Here is an 18,050-nt window from a genome sequence, read left to right on the forward strand (position 1 = left end):
CTTGAGCGCTTCCAGATCAGCATCCGGCGGCAGGGACCTGAGGACGTTGGTGAGGTTGAGGCCTGGGTTGCGGAAGGCCACCTTCACCAGCACCTTCTGAAGAACCCCCGCGCAGATCTTGCACGACTCGTCGGCCAGCTGCTTTGGGATCTTCTCCCAGAGTCGCTGGAGGGCCGTCGCCACGCCTTTGAAGAACAAGCTGAGCTTGGCGTTGGGTTGGAGGTGCTCATCGGAGGAGTACCCGAGATCCTCCATCCCCAGCTGCACCAGCTCCCCATCGATGGCTGTGGCAACATTCACCAGACCCTCGGTCCAGTGCTCCACAGTCTCCCTAAAAGTATCCTGGGCGGCAGCAGCACTCGCCAGCAGCGCCTCGTTGGCCTTGATCTTCTCCGACAAGGCCACCTCCCGCTCCCTGGCGCCGTCCAGCGTTTGGGTCAAAGTAGCCAGCTTCAACTCGAGATCTGCATTGGAATCCTTGGCGGCGCTGAGCTCCTTGCTCCTCTCAGCGAGAAGACCCTGCAGCTCACCATGAGTGGCAGCGTCCTTCTCGCGCTCACGCTTGAGCGCGGCAAGCTCCTCGCCGCTCGCCCTGAGATCGGCTTCCAGCTGCGCCACCTTCGTCTCCAGCTCCTCCTTGGCGGCCTCGGCAGCTGCGGCAGCATCCCTTGCCTCCTTGAGAGCCCCGCCAATTGCTTGCTCACGCGTGGAAAGCTCCTCCTCGTGGCTGTCAAGGTTCACCTTCCGCTGCGCCAACTCACCTTCCTGCGCAGACAGCTTCTCGGCAGCGAGCCGCTGTTGCTCTTCAACTTCAGCCTTCGCGAGGAGGAAGGCTTTACGCTCCTCGAGAAGTTGCTCCCGCTCCTCCGTCAGGGACCGGAGGGCTTCCTGCCTGAGACCCCGGAGCTCCTCCGCGCGCTTCTCGATGTCCACTCCCGCCTTCGCGACAAGTGCTTCTCGGGATGCCAGCTTGGCTTGTCGGGCGCGGTAGAGCGACAGCATCTTCCGCAGCAGCCGCTCCTCCTCAGGCTCGTCGCTGCTGCTGCTTGGCGTGTCGACCAACGTCAGCCCAGCGGAGGCGCGCACCTCTCCATCCAGAATCTCTCCTTCGACCGGCGCCCTGGAGCTTGACGCCCAGGGGAGCTTGATGAAGATGCCATCGCCGGCCTTCAAGTAGGCGCTGGGCTGGGGCTCTTCGGAGCCTGGCTCTGCAGCAGCGGCGGAGGGATCGGCGGTCGGCGCAGCGCCTGGCTCTCCTGCGGCCTCGGGGCCATTAGTGCGATCGCCAGATCCCTCGCCAGCTTCTGCGGCGGCAGCTTTGGCGGCCTCTTCGCCGGCGGGATCATCAGCGCCGGCCTCTCCTTCGGTGGCAACGGCGTCGTCGGTGTTGCTGCGCGCGTTCTCCTCGCCGGCGACCTCGGTTTCCATTGGCTCTGTGGCAGATGGATCTGACGAAACGAAAGGGGAGAAAAGTCAAGCAAAATATCCAAAAAGAAAATAAGAAGAAGAAGAACCCAAGGGAAGTTTTCAGGCAAAGATGATTACCTGTGCTAGGATCTGTGGTCGAGGTCTCAACCATCGGAGGATCACTGGCGCTGTCCCTTGCCGGAGAACTGTCCCTTGCCGGAGATTTCTCCCTTGCCGGAGAACGCTCCACTGCAGGGGAATTCTCCCTTGGCGGTGTAGTCGAAGCAGAAGGCATTTCAGGAGCGGCTTCCCGGCACTCCTGGTGAGGCTGCTCTGCTCCTACACAAACCAGCAATCAGATATCAACAAAGAGAGAGCACCCATGCACGCCTGACAGCATGAAGTAAACCATATACTTACGTGGAGGGCTGCGCTGGGGGCTGCTTTGAGGAATGGTTGCCGGGTCCGACAAGGTGGTCTCGGACATGTCCTTTGCCGTCGCGGTGGGGTCGTACTCGATGACAATCACCGGGGCCTTGGCTCTCTTCGCCGCTCTCTGGGCCAGCGTCCTGAAAAGGAATAGGTTCAGGGTAAAGCAAATCAGATACAAGACAAAGCAACAAAATTGAAGAGTTACAAGAACAGCAAAGAATCTTACTCTTCTTCTTCCTCATCGGAGCTGAGCGCGGAGAGATCAAAGTCCGGCTCGCCTCCGGTGCGACGAGGCGGAGGAGTAGGTTCCCTTGCCCGCTTGGCGGGGGCAGTAGCAGTGGACCGGGAAGACCCTGCCCCAGTTGCCTCAGCGGCGTGAGGCGCTCCCGCGGCAATAGTGCTTGCCACGGTAGAGCGTGTCGCGCGGCACGGCGGCTGTTGACTCGTTTGCCGCCCCGCTACTTCCCCGGCCTTGCAGAGACGCCTTCTTGGTGGAGCTAGGGGCTCCGCTTGCGGCAAGCTCTCTGAAGGTTCAGGCCCGACAAGCTCTCCCTCGGCGGGCTCGCTCGACTCATCTTCGGGCCCGGCAAGCTCTTCCTTGCCGGCGAACTCCTCTCGCTCGACAAGGCTTGCCGCCTCTGCTGCCTCTACCTCCTCCACGGTGAATCCAAACTCGCCCGCGGTAGCGGCTGCTGCTGCCTCTTCCAGCCTGGTGGCGATGCGCTGCATCTCATCATCGGTGGTGTCGCGGGTGAGGCTCTTCTGTTCGTCGGCGCGGACCGGCACTTCTACCAAGCCGTCAAAGAAATCCCGCACGACGTCGTCTGTACGCTCTTGCCAAGTCGGGACGATTCCGTGCGAGTCGCACAGCGACATCATGGCGCGGATGCGGTCGAGCGAGGAGTTGTTGCACAAAGGAACGACACCCCTCAGCAACATGAATGGATGTTGAGGATCGCGCTTGAACAGCTCCAGAAGCATCGCGTCCAGCTCCAGGACGGTGAAGTTGAAGTTGAGGCCCAGGCGCAGCCTCATGATATCCGCCGAGTTCTGGAACTCCCAGGCGGGTCTCCTCCTCTCCTGCAGGGGGGCAATGCGGCGGCGAAGAAACTCTGCGCCAACAGCGCCTACGGTGAGCCCGGCAAGCCTGAGGCGTAGGATCGGGTGACGGCAATCTTCAGCCTGTCGTCTTCCTGGGCCACATTGCTCCAATCATTGCCACGCACTATTGGGGCTTGGCGCAGGGCAGTAAATGGCTGCGGGTTCTCCTCGACAATCCAGCACCACTCTGCCCTCCATTCCTCCCACTTGCTGCGGAGCTCTCCCTCCAGATAAGCTTCCTTCTTGCCGACTCTCGAGATCCTGGCGATCCCGCCGGCAAGAGGCTCTCCTCTCTCGACTCGGGGCATAAAGAAGTGGCGAAAAAGGGCTACGTTTGGATGGACTTCGACAAAGTTTTCGTAGAGATGTGCGTAAACTGCCATGGTCAGAACAGCGTTGGGGGTGAAGTCAAGGAGGCGGAACCTGTAGGTGTTCATGATGTCACAGAAGAATTCAGAGAAGGGCGGGCAGAGCCCGCAGTAGAAGAACAACGCGAAGAAGGGGTACCCGTTTGGAGCCAGTTCAGAAGCGGCAGCCGGGAGTACCTTCGTGCGCGGATGCGCTCGCGTCTAGGTCGACCAGAAGAGGTAGTAGTACTCCCTCAGCTCCTTCGCGCCGAGCTGAGGGGGGAAGATGGCTTGCTCCTTTCGCAGCGCCGCGAGCCGCTGCGCTTCGACTGATTTCACGCCCTTCCCCTTGTCGGCTTTCGGAGCCATGGCGGAGGTGGTGGGGGAGATCGACGGCGTTGGTGGTGCTGGTGGCAATGGGGGGCGGAGCGCTGCTCTCTTTCAACTTTGAGAAGAAGGGGGGAGCGGCGGAGATTTCCGAGAGTGGATTGGCAACCGGCGAGATGGACAAACTGCCCCTATTTCCCCTGCTTATAAAGAGGGAGGGGGCGGGCGTTTCGTCCTTCCGAATAAAGAAACCACCCACGATCTCTGCCACGACACCGCATTCAACGTGTGCCGTTCGGGGAGGGCGCGGTGGATACGGAGTAGGATACGGCGTAACCCAGGCCGCGTGTGCCCGTGCCCTGTTTTGGGCCTGGCCCAACAGCGCTCGGCACCGTGTGTGGCCCAGGCCCGGGGGCTCCTGTCGGTGTACTATAGTAGGGGTACCCTAGTATCCCGAACTTGTGCACGGGCAATTGCAGCGCCCCGCGGCAAGGCTTTCCGGGTGACCGCCAAGGCCCTCCGTGGTTCCTTCGGAGCCATTCACGAACAAGTATTTAAGCCAAGGAGACAAGGCCCCGGCAAGAGGAGCTTGCCGGGAAGGCCAACCAAGACATTTCAAGGAACTTGCCGCGACGCGTCGCACGTCCCGGCAAGGCCCGGCGAGCAACAAGCTTCCGGACATGGCAAGACAATGGCCGCGGCAAGGCGCTTGCCGCGGCAGGCTACCAGTCTGTACCCACGCTCCAGCACATCTACCAACGTGTCGCCTTGGGGTCTTTCCAGGCGCGCGTGGCAAGAGGCTGTGCAGCCAGCGGTGCGAGGTGGCGAGCGACGCTGACAAGATTGCCATCGTGGCAAGCGGTGGCATCCCTGACGGTCCCTGTTTGCACTATTTGGGCGACGCAGACGGGCATTTAATGCCTTTGTCCCCTGCCGTCAGGGTTAGGTATGATACACTGTATAGGTTGTTGTACCAACCACAACTCCTTTTCCATTTTTGCCCTTGTCTGCGTTGCCACCTGTCAGTGACCCCTTGAGCATATAAAAGGAGGCCCATGCGCAACGTAGAGAGGGGTGGGGGTTCGTTCGGCTGGAAACCAGAAAACACTCACGCTCGGTCTCGTTAGCAGCTCGTGTGTACTGTAGCACTCAGCGCTCCTGAGCAAGAACTCAATACAATCAGACAAGCAGCAGTAGGAGTATTATCTCTCCGGAGAGCTCCAAAGCTGGGTAAACGGCTCGTGTGCTTCGCCTCGATCCGCTCTTCGTGCGATCTCCGCCCCCCGCCGAACCGAAAGGGGCCGGGTCCGCCGGTCCCCATAGGTGTTCATGGATCAGCCTCCCCGACACCTGGTCTAGCTCAGCTAGCCATGCCTTGTCCCGGCTCAAAGCTGTCACAGCACCGGCTCTTGCAGATGATCGCTTCATCTCGTTAATCCTCTCAGGGAGAATAGAAAGCATTTTCCAGACATCACTCAAGAGAGTAGGTGCTTGATTAGTCGGGGAAATTGTGGCCAGTGCGCGCTGAGTCCAAGTATATAACTGTCCAACAAGTGTGTAAACAACCATGAGCTTCACAAGCATCTCTTGACTAAGATTGTTGCTCCTGGGGTCTGCATCATAATTATAGATTTGTTAGAGGAGGTTTATACCATCAAGGAAGAGATTCAAATTTGATACTAGCAAGGCGACTCACAAAAGATAGCAGAAACCATCTGGGATACATGGTGTTTTAAACCGGTAAGCTCAGAGGTCATGTCCTAAAGAGGCGCCTCCGCCTTTTCAGCATGCTGTATCAAAGCAGTTTTTTCTTCAGCCTAGGCGTTTCTTTTAGCCTCAAAACTGGTCTTCATTTTTTCCGTTTCAGCCACGCTAAATTGGAATTTTGAGTTGGCCTTCCAGGTCTCGGATTCTTGCAGCTCCAGCTGAGTCTTTGCATCAGCCAATTGCGATTGCAATTGAGAAGTGGCGTCCTGTACAAACACATATTTGTGAACACATTCATATCCAAGTTACAAGAGTATCAGTCCCAAGCCTTTTTTTCAAGCAATAACACTTGACACTTTGGGGCTAATGCCTGCCGAAAATTATTCATACAAAGGCTTATGTGATTAAGTCCCAAGCACTTTGCAAGCAAGAGTACTTGGCACTTGGGGGCTAATGCATATTGCTTGCGTTTCATTATTATCTTATAATGACCCGTTTGTGCTATAAACAAACCACAGCCGGCTCATGGGGGCTACACAAGTAAGCTTTGATCTATAAACAATGATGAATAGGACCGGCTCATTCATGTTGATTAAACCGGCCCTTAGGGGCTACGGATGCTTTAACCCGGATGGTGTAAGCCGGATTTGAAGGATTCTATCAAGGATGCCATTTATATTCAAGGTTATTCTAAGTCTACAGCATATTCAATCCTATCATGCATAATAGACTTGGGGGCTAACATGATATTCATAACTCACTAAAAGAGTTCATACCTCATATTTTTGATGCATCTGCTTCACCATGTCAACTTCAAGGTCGCGGCTGGTGTGCACTTGATTGAGATAACCAGAGTATACTTCACTAATGCTCAGTTGAGAGTAGTTGGCAACGTCAAATATCATTTTTCACCTCTCAATATGTTCTTCTTTGGCAGAGTGTTTGGCTAAGACAGTAGGTCTTCCCGGCTCTCTATAGCTGGTGCCAGTAATCATCACATCATCGGGATGTGGTTCAGCCGGTTTAATTGGGCTTGATGATTTAGTATTCAAAGGGTTATTATTTGTCTGGTCAATGGAAGGGTCAGCAATCTCTGGTGGAACATCATGGATAGGCTCTTCTGCTTGTTGCGCGGAGGTGTCGGATGCTGGAATCGATTGTTCCGGTTCAGGAACTTTGGGGTCTTCAACCTTCTCGATCACCTTTGCCTTATTGCTAGGCTTGGCCTTTCCACTACATAGGTCATGAGAGGTCAGAGCAAATCTAAAAGATCTTAAGGAGACAACAAATGAAGAAATTGTTATTACCTAGGAGCAGTCTTGAAAGCCGGCAACTGGGACTGTGATGAGTCACGATAGGAAGAAGAAGACGAGAAGGCAAGGGGAAATGAAAGTAGGGATGTTTGACCCCATTTATAAGGAGAAGGGTAACAGGTGGGCACAAAAAACGAGGAGGCTAAAGAATGATTATCCAGCCGCTTGGACGCCTCGATTTTTGAGATGGTTATTAAAGATAAGGATCTGTTAACATATATTAGATATTGTGTAAAATTAATCACAGAAGATGACGTCAGGGCGGGTTATGAGATCTCGCACAAATGAAGAAGGAAGAATTTTTTCTAAGTGTTGAAGATTGACATGAACAAGTTCAAATCAATCTGGGGCCTAATGTTGGGGATGTGACTATTAGGTATGACCCGCCCAGGAGGGGCCGGGTTATGCCTATGACAGTACATCAATACGAAGCCCATGAGGATATTAAAAATGGAGGTTCATGAAGCAAGGGCCCAAGACACAAGGGAGACTTAAGGCCCATAGGGATAAATCGCCATATGTATGACTTATATTGTAAGGCAAGTATATTTAGTCACCGAGCCGGGCACATTGTCTATGAGCCGGCCGGGACTCCATGAGCCGCTGGGCGTCAACCTTTGTGTATAAAGGGACGACCTGACAGCGGTTCAGGGCGAGAAACAAGAGATCGAAAGCTAGGTCAAGCGTATTCACTCCGTAGTAATCGATAAATAAGCAATACCACCTCAAATTGGATTAGGCCTTTACCTTCACCGCAAGGGGCCGAACCAGCATAAATTCTCTGTGTCCTTTGTCCCGTTTAACCCCTTTAAGCTAACTAGCTAGTTGCGATGGCTCCACGACTAAGTCCTTACCCTAGGACATCTACCGTGACAATTCCACGATAGCACCCGTGGATTCGGTTAGCCGTGGAATGTGAAAGTATGGTGGAAAAAGGAATAAACTTTATTTTCTGTTTGGGAACCGCCTATGATATATGTCGGTGTACTAGAGTAGGGGTACCCTATTACCCCGAACTCGTGCATGGGCAGTTGCAGTGCCCCGCGACAAGGCTTGCCGGGTGACCGCCAGGACCCTCCGTGGTTCCCTTGAAGACCATTCAAGAACAAAGTATTCAAATCAAGGCCCCGACAAGAGGAGCTTGCCGGGAAGGCCAACCAAGGCCCCGGCAAGAGGAGCTTGCCGGGAAGAGACGAGACCCCGGCAAGAGGAGCTTGTCAGGAAGGCCATTCAAGGCGTATCGAGAAAACTTTCCGCGACGCGCCCCGCGTCCCGGCAAGAACCGGCGAGCGACAAGCTTCCAGACGCGACAAGACGACGGCCGCGGCAAGGAGCTTGCCGCGGGAAACTCCCACTTCGTGCCCGTGCTCCAGCTCACCTGCTAATGTGTCGCTATGGGACTCTCCCAGAGCGCACGTGGCGGGAGGCCGTGCAGCTAGGGGTACGTGGTGGCAAGCGGAGATGAAGAGAAGCCCATCATGGCAAACGGTGGCACTCCTAACGGTCACCTTTTGCACTGTTTAGGAGACTCAGACAGGCATTTAATTCCCTTGTCCCCTGTCGTCAGAGTTAGGTAGGGCGCACTATATACACAGTAGCGGTAGCTGCACCTACCCATCCTTTTCCATTTTTACCCTTCTTGTCTACGTTGCCCCCTGTCGGTGACCCCTTGAGAGTATAAAAGGAGGCCCAAGCGCAACGTAGAGGAGGGTCGGAAGTTGAGAGGTTAGGCCAGTTCGGCTCGTTCAACACCAGGAACACTCTCACGCTCAGTCTGGCAGCGTCCATCGCTCCTGAGCAAGAATCCAATATACACAAACAAGCAGCAGTAGGGTTTTACGCATCCGTGCGGCCCGAAGCTGGGTAAAATCGCCCGCGTGCACTGCCTCGATGCGCTCTTTGTGCGTTCTCCGCCCCCCACCGAACCAAAAGGGGCCCTGTCCCCATAGGTGTTGGCGGGAATCAGCATCGCCCCCGACAATATATCTATCATGGAAATTATTGGGAACTACTCGATCATTTTCATTGACAGGAAAGGCATGCCACCCAAAATGTTTTTATCTCTATCTTTTTCGCTTTGAGATCTGTCACCTCTACAAATCCCTACTTTCCTCTGCTAGGGCCTTTCCATTTAATTTATGCAATTTTATTTTTATTTTGAGTCTCCACATTCTCTTATAAAGCACCAACTAAGGGGCACTATGATCGTACTTGAGCATTGGGTGTAGCTAATATGCGAGTGTGTTTCATGAATGGATTAATGACTGAGCATAATGGGCTAGGGATAACTTGCTTTAGTGTTGATATTTTGAAAGACATGGTTGCTTGTTGATATGCTTGAGTATTGAAATCTTCATGTCAAAACTAGACTATTGCTTTGAATCATGTAAAAGTACAAATGTCCATGCTACAAAGAAAAGATTGTGTGATGAACATGTTAGGCAGCATTCCACATCAAAAATTATGCTTTGAGGTTATGATCAGATATATGTTTTTATCCAAGAAAGTTATTTGAGTCGTTTGATCTCTTATATGCATGGTTACTTATAGCTCATATTTCTTCTTCAAATCTTTGGTTTATTTAGGCGAACTAGGTCACTTTTTCTTGCCATGGGAATATGACCTTTGTATGGGTTCGATCTTACGGTGCTTGATCCCAGTGACAGAAGGGGAACCGATACGTATGTATCATTTCCATTAAGGATGACAAGATGGGTTCTAATTCCTACATTAACAGATCTTGTCTACATCATGTCATCATTCTTATTGCATTACTCCGTTTTTCCATGAACTTAATACATTGGATGCATGTTGGATTGCGGTCGATGTGTGGACTAATAGAAGTAGATGCAGATAGGACTCGGTCTACTAATCTTCGATGTGATGCCTATATAATGATCACTGCCTGGATATCGTCATGATTATTTGAAGTTGTATCAATTGCCCAACAGTAATTTGCTTACCCACCGTATGCTATTTTCTTGAGAGAAGCCACTAGTGAAATCTACGGCCCCGAGTCTCTTCTTTGTCATATTTGCCTTCGAGATCTATTTTTATTCGCCTTTATTTTCAGATCTATTAATCCAAAAACCCAAAAATACGTTGCTGAATTTTATTTTATTTTATTTACATTTATCAATGTACTAAAATTTTATCCCGTCAACTTGAAATTTTTTGGCACTATTACCCGAAAGGGATTGACAACCCCTTTAACACGTCGGGTTGCAAGTATTTGTTCTTTGTGTGCAGGTACCATTTACGTAGTGTTGCGTGGTTCTCCTACTGGTTCGATAACCTTGATCTCATCACTAAGGGAAATACCTACCGTTGTTGTGCTGCATCATCCCTTCCTCTTTGGGGAAATACCGACGTAGTTCAAGCCAACATCACCTTACTGCACTGATGATAACTTACTTGAAGGATCTTACACAATCCATAGGTAGGTATGGTGGACTCACAAAACAAGATGTGTGTTTAAGGGTTTTTGGATGCACAAGTAGTATCTCTACTTAGTGCAGAATTTTTGGCTAGCAAAGATGGGGGGCAAGCACCACGTGTTAAAGGATCTATGGAAATATAACTTCTATGTGAATATGAACAAACCTAAATCATTACATTGTCTTCCTTGTCCAATGTCGACAATTTTGGCATATAATATTTTGATGGGGGCTCAAAATCACGAAAGATGTGAAAGATAGTATATTTGCATGTGAATCTTCTCTTCCCTTATTAATTCTTTCATGAATTACATCATTGACCAATGATATGTTTGTCAATCTCCAATAAAATTTTCTACTTATACTCTTCCTTATGTGATGTCATTACTTGCCATAAGATTAGCATATGATCTTTTTCATTCATTTCCTTTCTTTTTATTGAACATGTAAGTAAAGAAAACAAAACTCAAACTATTTATATCTCGCACACGGTTACAAGGATGGATCACTAAGCAAACACTAGAAAATAAAGGATCAAACTAAACTTTTATTCATCTAAAGCAAAAGATAACAATGGATTGAACTAAGATAAGTAAAGCCAAAAGATAATGGAGGTGATACGATGTCGGGGCACCTCCCCCAAGCTTGGCACAAGCCAAGGGGAGAGCCCATACCTGATACTCAAGTCTCCTTTGGTGATGAAGATGGAGGTGGTGGTGATGAATTAGAGGGTTTGTCTTTCTCTTCCTCATCGGAGAACCATATGTAGGGATAGGTGTCCTTGAAGATGATTTTATCTAATGGCTGATAGGAAACTGGACACTCGTCCTCGGAATTTTGAGACGACATATTTTCAAATCTGTCAGGAGAACAGCAAGAAAAGCAAACAAAAGATTTCTCCATGATAGGATGGTCAATAGGTTCGGGGGGGGATATAAAGATTTTTTTTTATCTTGGGAAGCAAGCAAACGAAAGAAAATTGAAGTCCAGAAGGTACCCGAGGTGGGCATAACCCACCTGGGCGCGCCCTGGTGTCTTGTGCCCACGAGGGGTGCCTTCCTAGTTGTTTCCTATTTTCCTAATTTTTAATATATTCCAAAACTGACAAAAAATATTTTTGCAGATTTTTCGGAGTCCGTTTACTTACCTTATCATGTACCTCCTCTTTTTTCACAATTCTGGAGTATTCCGGAAGGTTTTCTTTATGTGTTCTTCCAGTGTCATAGTTTGTATAATATTACTTTCAACTTTAATGGGCGTACCTGAGATATAACGGTTTATTCTTTGCCCATTGACAACCTTCGGGTTAGTACCTTTGGCATTATTTTTTTTGATGGCTCAGAATCGATAAACCTCCTCAATAACATATGTTCCTGCCCAGAGAGAAGTTTGCATGCGAAGAATATGAAACGAGAGTTGTACAAAAGAACATATTCTCCAACTTTAAACTCATGCTTTCGGATTCTCTTATCATGCCATCTTTTAACTTTTTCTTTTAATAACTTGGTGTTGGGGAACGCAATAATTTCACAAATTTTCCTACGCACACGCAAGATCATGGTGATGCATAGCAACGAGAGGGGAGAGTGTGTACAAGTACCCTCGTAGACCGAAAGCGGAAGCGTTATGACAACGCGGTTGATGTAGTCGTACGTCTTCACGATCCGACCGATCTTAGCGCCAAATGTATGGCACCTCCGCGATCAGCACACGTTCAGATTGGGGACGTCCCTCGTACTCTTGATCTAGTTGAGGCCGAGGGAGAGTTTCGTCAGCACGACGGCATGGTCATGGTGATGATGAAGTTACCGGTGCAGGGCTTTGCCTAAGCACTACGATGATATGACCGAGGTGTGTAACTGTGGAGGCGGGCACCGCACATTGCTAAACAATGTCAACTCGTGTGTTCTAGGGTGCCCCCTGTCGGTGTCAAAACCAACGGATCTCGGGCAGGGGGTCCCGAACTGTGCGTCCAAGGCTAATGGTAACAGGAGGCGGGGGACACGATGTTTACCCAGGTTCGGGCCCTCCCTATGGAGGTAATACCCTACTTCCTGCTTGATTGATCTTGATGATATGAGTACTACAAGACTTGATCTACCACGAGATCATAGAGGCTAAACCATAGAAACTAGCCTATGATTATGATTGTTGTTGTCCTACGGACTAAACCCTCCAGTTTATATAGAGACCGAAGGGGGCTAGGGTTACACAGAGTCGGTTACAGAGAAGGGAATCTTCATATCCAAATCGCCAAGCTTGCCTTCCACGCAAAGTAGAGTCCCACCTGGACACGGGACGAAGTCTTCAATCTTGTATCTTCATAGTCCAACAGTCCGGCATAAGCATATAGTCCGGCTGTCCGAGGACCCCCTAATCCAGGACTCCTTCAGTAGCCCCTTAACCAGGCTTCAATGACGATGAGTCCGGCGCGCAGATTGTCTTCGTCATTGCAAGGCAGGTTCCTTCTCCGAATACTTCAAAGTAGATCTTGAACACAAGAATCGTGTCCAGCTCTGCACAAAAAATTCCACATACCACCGTAGAGAGCATAATATTCCACGAGTCTAATCTGCTAACAACTTTTACCTAGCGTGACATCACGCTGTGGCCCGGTTTTTATTCAAACCATTTTTCCAACCTGCCACTAAACGTCTTGCGAGGCGGTTTTATTGGCACGCTTGTCGAAGCAGAGATGTGTCCCCCTTATCACGGTATTCTCATTAATACGGGTGTGGGTAACCCAACCGCTCCATTAGTATGACTCCTTGGTTTAAGCAAGTTCCAAACGGCCGCACGGAGGAGCTTGATATTCATCCCCTTTATAAAGAGGTCAAGGCATGTCTCTTTCTTTCCATGCTTGATCTTTCCCCTTCCCTCACCTCTAGTTCCAACACCCAAGGTTCAGTCCAAGAGCTCTAGACCTTCAACCCTGTCCGTATCCAACCTTCAAGGCCGGTGGATGGCCTCTTCCATCACAGAGGAGGACATCAAGAAGCTTAGGGAGGCTAGGTATCTGACCGCCGAAATCCTTCACAGGCTTCCTTCCCAAGGACAGGTTATTCCTACAACCAAACCCAACGAAAGTGTCGTATTCATCTCCCACTTCCTCTGAGGGCTAGGCTTCGGTCTTCATCCCTTTGTTAGAGGGCTCATGTTCTATTACGGGCTAGATTTTCATGATCTAGCTCCAGATTCCTTCGTTCACATCTCAACGTTTAACTTTGTGTGTGAGGCCTTCCTCCGCATTACCCCACACTTCGGCTTATGGCTCAAGACCATCAATATGAAGCCGAAGATGATCAACGGGCGACATGCGGAGTGCGGAGGTGCTATAATAAGCAAAAGTGTCGATGCTTTATGGCCAAAGGGTTCCTTCCCGGAAGTTTTTGATCTATGGCAATGGGAGTGGTTTTACATCACAGCACTCCGAGGTAGAAAGTGGGCGGCCGCCCCAGCCTTCCGCTCCGCTCCTCCGCCACAGCTTGTATTATGGGTCAACAAGGGGCTGGACTGGGGATCGGTTGATGACGTGCAGACATTGCAAAGCCGCATTCAGGATGTCGTCAAGAAGGACATCAGTCTTGTCAAAGTAATCCAAGTAATGTTAGTTCATCGGGTCCTGCCGTGCCAACGTCGTGCTCTTCGTATGTGGGAGTTCAACCTGGAAGGACAGCGAGCACTTCTTTGGCAGGACGCTCGAAGGAATGTATCAATTATTCTTTGGATCATGTATAAAGTGTCCGGACACAACAGAGGACGCAAGCCTCGACTGCAACCATCCAGATACCCAGATAAGTAATTCCACAGCCGAACACGCTGTCATTATGTTTGTCACAACATTATTCTGAAAAACCATCCTCGGCCAGGGCTGGATTGGAAAGGCAGAGAGGATCAGGTGTTCGACCCCTCTTCTCGAAGATTCGCCGGATCCTGTATTAACCAGGATGATGGCTCACGCACCTTATCAAGTGCCATCAGGGGAGGACAAGGAGACGACTGGGGAAGCCAAAAGCGGACTTCATGTTGGATGTACGTTATGCATCCTAACTGGGGAAATTAGTACTCCCGTGTCGGAAGATGAATGGAGAGGAGAATCTAGCATCCCCTCTCCCCACCGGAAGAAAAGGACCGCCCCCGAAGACTTGGAAGCAGAGGTCTCCAAACGAGGGAAGAAACCTTCATCAGGGGGCCCTGCCCCGGAGGGCAACATTGCCGCACAGCGCCCACAGTGGGGCCAACCATTAACCGAGCCGTAAGTGAACAAAGGTGCTTAGTAAGCATACCCCGTTCTTTTCCTGAAAATAATGACCGAGACATGTGTTCTGTAGTACGGCTTATAGTCTCACTCAACAATGTTCGTCCTTGGGGGATCTTCTTCCGGAGATGATGGAGAGCAAAATGCCTCCTCCTACTTCTCCGCCTCATGAGGCGGACGACCCTGAGGTGTCGTCCCGGAGGATCTCTCCCGATCCGCAAAGTCCAGAAGGTAACTCTTCGGCCGCCCGAAGTCCAGGGTTTTCAGTTCCTAGAGAGACCAACAGAAAAGCCCCGGACTGTCCGATATACAACCATACACATTGACGGGTATTCTGCGGCAAGCGGCTATCTTAGAAACGCATCGTACCTTAATGGGTACGGTGGTTGAAAGGATTTCATCTGCAAAGAGCGGGTTGAATGAAGCTTTTACGAGCCTGCCAAATGGCTTTGAGGTACGCAAAGTGATATTTTTTGATTGTAACTTAAATGCCAGGTGCACTTTGTATAGATAGTATCCCCTGAGACTCTGGTTGCCATCCGGACGAGGTGTGCATAGGATCATAGTCTCAGGTAATGATGGTTCCAATTTTGTACGCAGGTGGCTGTAGCTCCGACGGCTGACCGGACTACTGAATTTAACAAACTGAAGCGGCAACTTGATGTGGCGGATGCAGACATCACGCTTGTGAACAAGCGGCTTGTCGAGGCACTGGGTATGAATATTTGGGTGGTCAACGGATATTAATAAGAGCATGATGCTAGGATTTATGATATGCTTTGAATGCAGATGGTGCTGCCGCCGTGGAGACCCTTCGGGAAGAACTTGCCCGGGCCAAGGAGCAAGCCAGGAGAAGCAATGCGGCTGCCGTGAAGGCAGCTGATGAATTAAAAGCCGAACAGGCTTCTCATCGCCAAAGTGAGGATAGAATAGGCAACATGGCTCTTGAGCTACAAGAATGCCACTAGCCGATATGAGCTTCTCGAAAGGGAAAACCAAGCCAAAACGGCTGACCTAAAGAAGGCCTTACAAGAAGCAAAGGAAACTCGCTCTGAGATCAAAGCGGCTCGGGAGGAGCTCCGGCAAGCCGGTGAGATCGCGGTTGGGAAGCCCTTTTTATTGCGAACAAAATTCGGTGATCCAAAATATGCCCCTCTTGATCAATTGTGGAGTTCTTCAGATGCATACTTGGATTTGTCAAAGAGTGCTGCTGATGCGACGTAGTATTTCGAAGATCGAGAAGATCATGAAGCGGACAGATTGTTCTGGTCGTAGTTCAGTACTCCTAGGTGTCCACTGCTGTTGAATGAGCAAATGGCCGAATGGGCCGAGCTCCATAGGTTGTCCGGGCTTGCCATGATGGCCGTCGTGGATCACCTGTGGCCAAAGGAACCAGGTCCGGATAGTTATTTTGGTTTGGTGCAGCGATTTATTTGTGTTGTGCCGCATATCGATGCTATCAAGCGGTCGGCGTGCATAGAGGATGCGCGGATGGCCCTTGCCCGTGTTAAGACATACTGGGCGAAGATGGAGGCCACCGATATTGCAACCAGGGGTCCACCCGGGGGCCAGGACTCGCCCGAGCACTATTTCGAAGAAGTCTTAGAAGGTGCCCGTTTAATAGAGGCTCAGTGCTCAAAGAATACCATGTTCGAATGACATGTATCTTGATTGTAAAAACAATGCTTTTGATAATAAAGGCTATATTTATACTTTTGCCCGTAAAGTATTGTAGTGCCTCATGTGCGGCCGCTTATGCATATATGTATATAACCTGGAAGTTTGCAGTCATCGGCTTCAGGACCGTCGCCTATAATGCGGGGGTGTTTGGCAAAGCACGTAATCACACTTGATCCAACGTCTTGGTCCGTTAAGGAGGTGGTAGCACGGCGAGCGAGGCAATCAGACTATATAGCTTAACACTTTCACTTAGCCATAGGAGTTTGACGATGGGACTACTATACAGCCCCTGGTATGTCCGCGTTTATCCGAATACGGTGTGTTTACATATGTGACCGGGAAACTGGTCCTTCGTTAATGCGGAGGAATCGCGAAGATTCCGCTAACTCATCGAGTGGTTGACCAGTCTCTCACTTTATCATGACAGTCAGTTCTCAGCTTTCTCTACTGAGGTGCTCATCCGGATGAACCAGGGCACAATTGCAGTAGTTCTCCCTGTGCCACCTTAGCCTATAGAGTGGAACATAAGGTAGCAAAACACAGGAGCCGGGCAAACCCAACTATTGACCAAAGACATGATTCTGAGCCGATGCATATAAGGCCAAACTCGCGACGCTGAACACTCCCGAAGGTATTCTAACTTTACAACATATACTGGGCTGAGTACTGCCCTCAATAATGAGCCCTGAATTTCAAGGTACGTCCATCAATCCGGTGTGACGAAATAGTGCCTGTGGTGAGAGCATAGATCTCAAAAACACACTGGTTGCTATCTCTATAACGTCTATTTTAGAACGGCGAATCATAAGCTTGCCGGCAACGCCGGTATCCCTCTTGGTCATTTTAAGTGCTTGGAGGGTGTGAGACAACAAGAGACAATAAAAAAGGTTTACACAGGGTCTTAATCTAAAAAGAAAAACCTTTGGCCGGGGCCCTGCTGCACGTCTGCGCCTTTTGTCTCCGTTATGCCATATCTTTGAAGGGTATAGCATGATGGTCATCTGTAACAAAAAGAAAAAACCCAGGTGAAAGAATCTGGTGTGACCGTGCTTAAAGTTGGTTGATCTTAATTAGCCCTGAAATCATCCTCGAGTTCCTCCCAGCTTCCAATGGAATTTTCAGGGAGGCTTTTCAACCAGTGTCGAGCTGGTCCTTTCAACTTGAGGGGCAGGTATTTGATGGCGTGGAGATCGTCTCTGCGAGCCATGTGGATGTGAAGAATAAAGTCCTCAATCCAGATTGCAGGGTATGTCGTTCCGTCATATGCCTCGATGTTTACGGGTTTAAACCCCTCTGGAAATTCATGATCCAGCACCTCATCGGTGAAGCACAGGGGGTGTGCGGCGCCCCTATACTTGGCCGTGTGTGGCGTCGGTTCGACGGCTGTAGTGTTCGGTGTTGATTCCGAGATGGTAGTCGATCAGTATAGTCGGTTTGGTGGCCGTGAACCTGCATAGGAACACGTTTCCTAGATCCATAGATGGACCTGGTCATACCAGCTCTTTTGTCCAGGTGCTCATGTAGATCATGTGCGGACTTGTGTGCGGCATCATTAGCCGCTCTGTCTCGGCCATGAGGTGGTCGGTCCGGCAGACCAACCGTAGTGTTTTTCGGCGGAATGGGCGCGAAGCCTCATCATCGAATTCGGGCAGCAACTTACGTTTTGGGTAGCTCTTTGTCTGGCGATCACCACCGTATCTTTCATCAGTGTTGAGCACTTCGTTCCATCTGTGGTTGAGTGTATGCTGCGCGGCTTTAAGCCGTTGCTTCTGCTTCTTCAAGCTCCTCGCGGTGGCAATAAGTCTTTTGTGGAGGTGCTCTTGGTCCAAGTGTTATTCCGGAATGATGCGTGCATCCTCGTCTGGACTGTTCTCCTCTCCGGAGACAGGTTTATAAGTTTTTTCTTCGGCATCGCTGCGATCGGACAACGGCCCCAGACTGTGTTCGCTATCCCCTTGCTCGTCCTGCTCCATCGCTGGGTCTGCAGGGTCGTCGTTATCTTTAGCATTGTCCGGGGTGTTATTCTTTCTTGTGTCGGTAT

This window comes from Triticum dicoccoides, chromosome 4B (genome assembly GCF_002162155.2).
Source record: "Triticum dicoccoides isolate Atlit2015 ecotype Zavitan chromosome 4B, WEW_v2.0, whole genome shotgun sequence".
NCBI classification, from domain to species: domain Eukaryota; kingdom Viridiplantae; phylum Streptophyta; class Magnoliopsida; order Poales; family Poaceae; genus Triticum; species Triticum dicoccoides.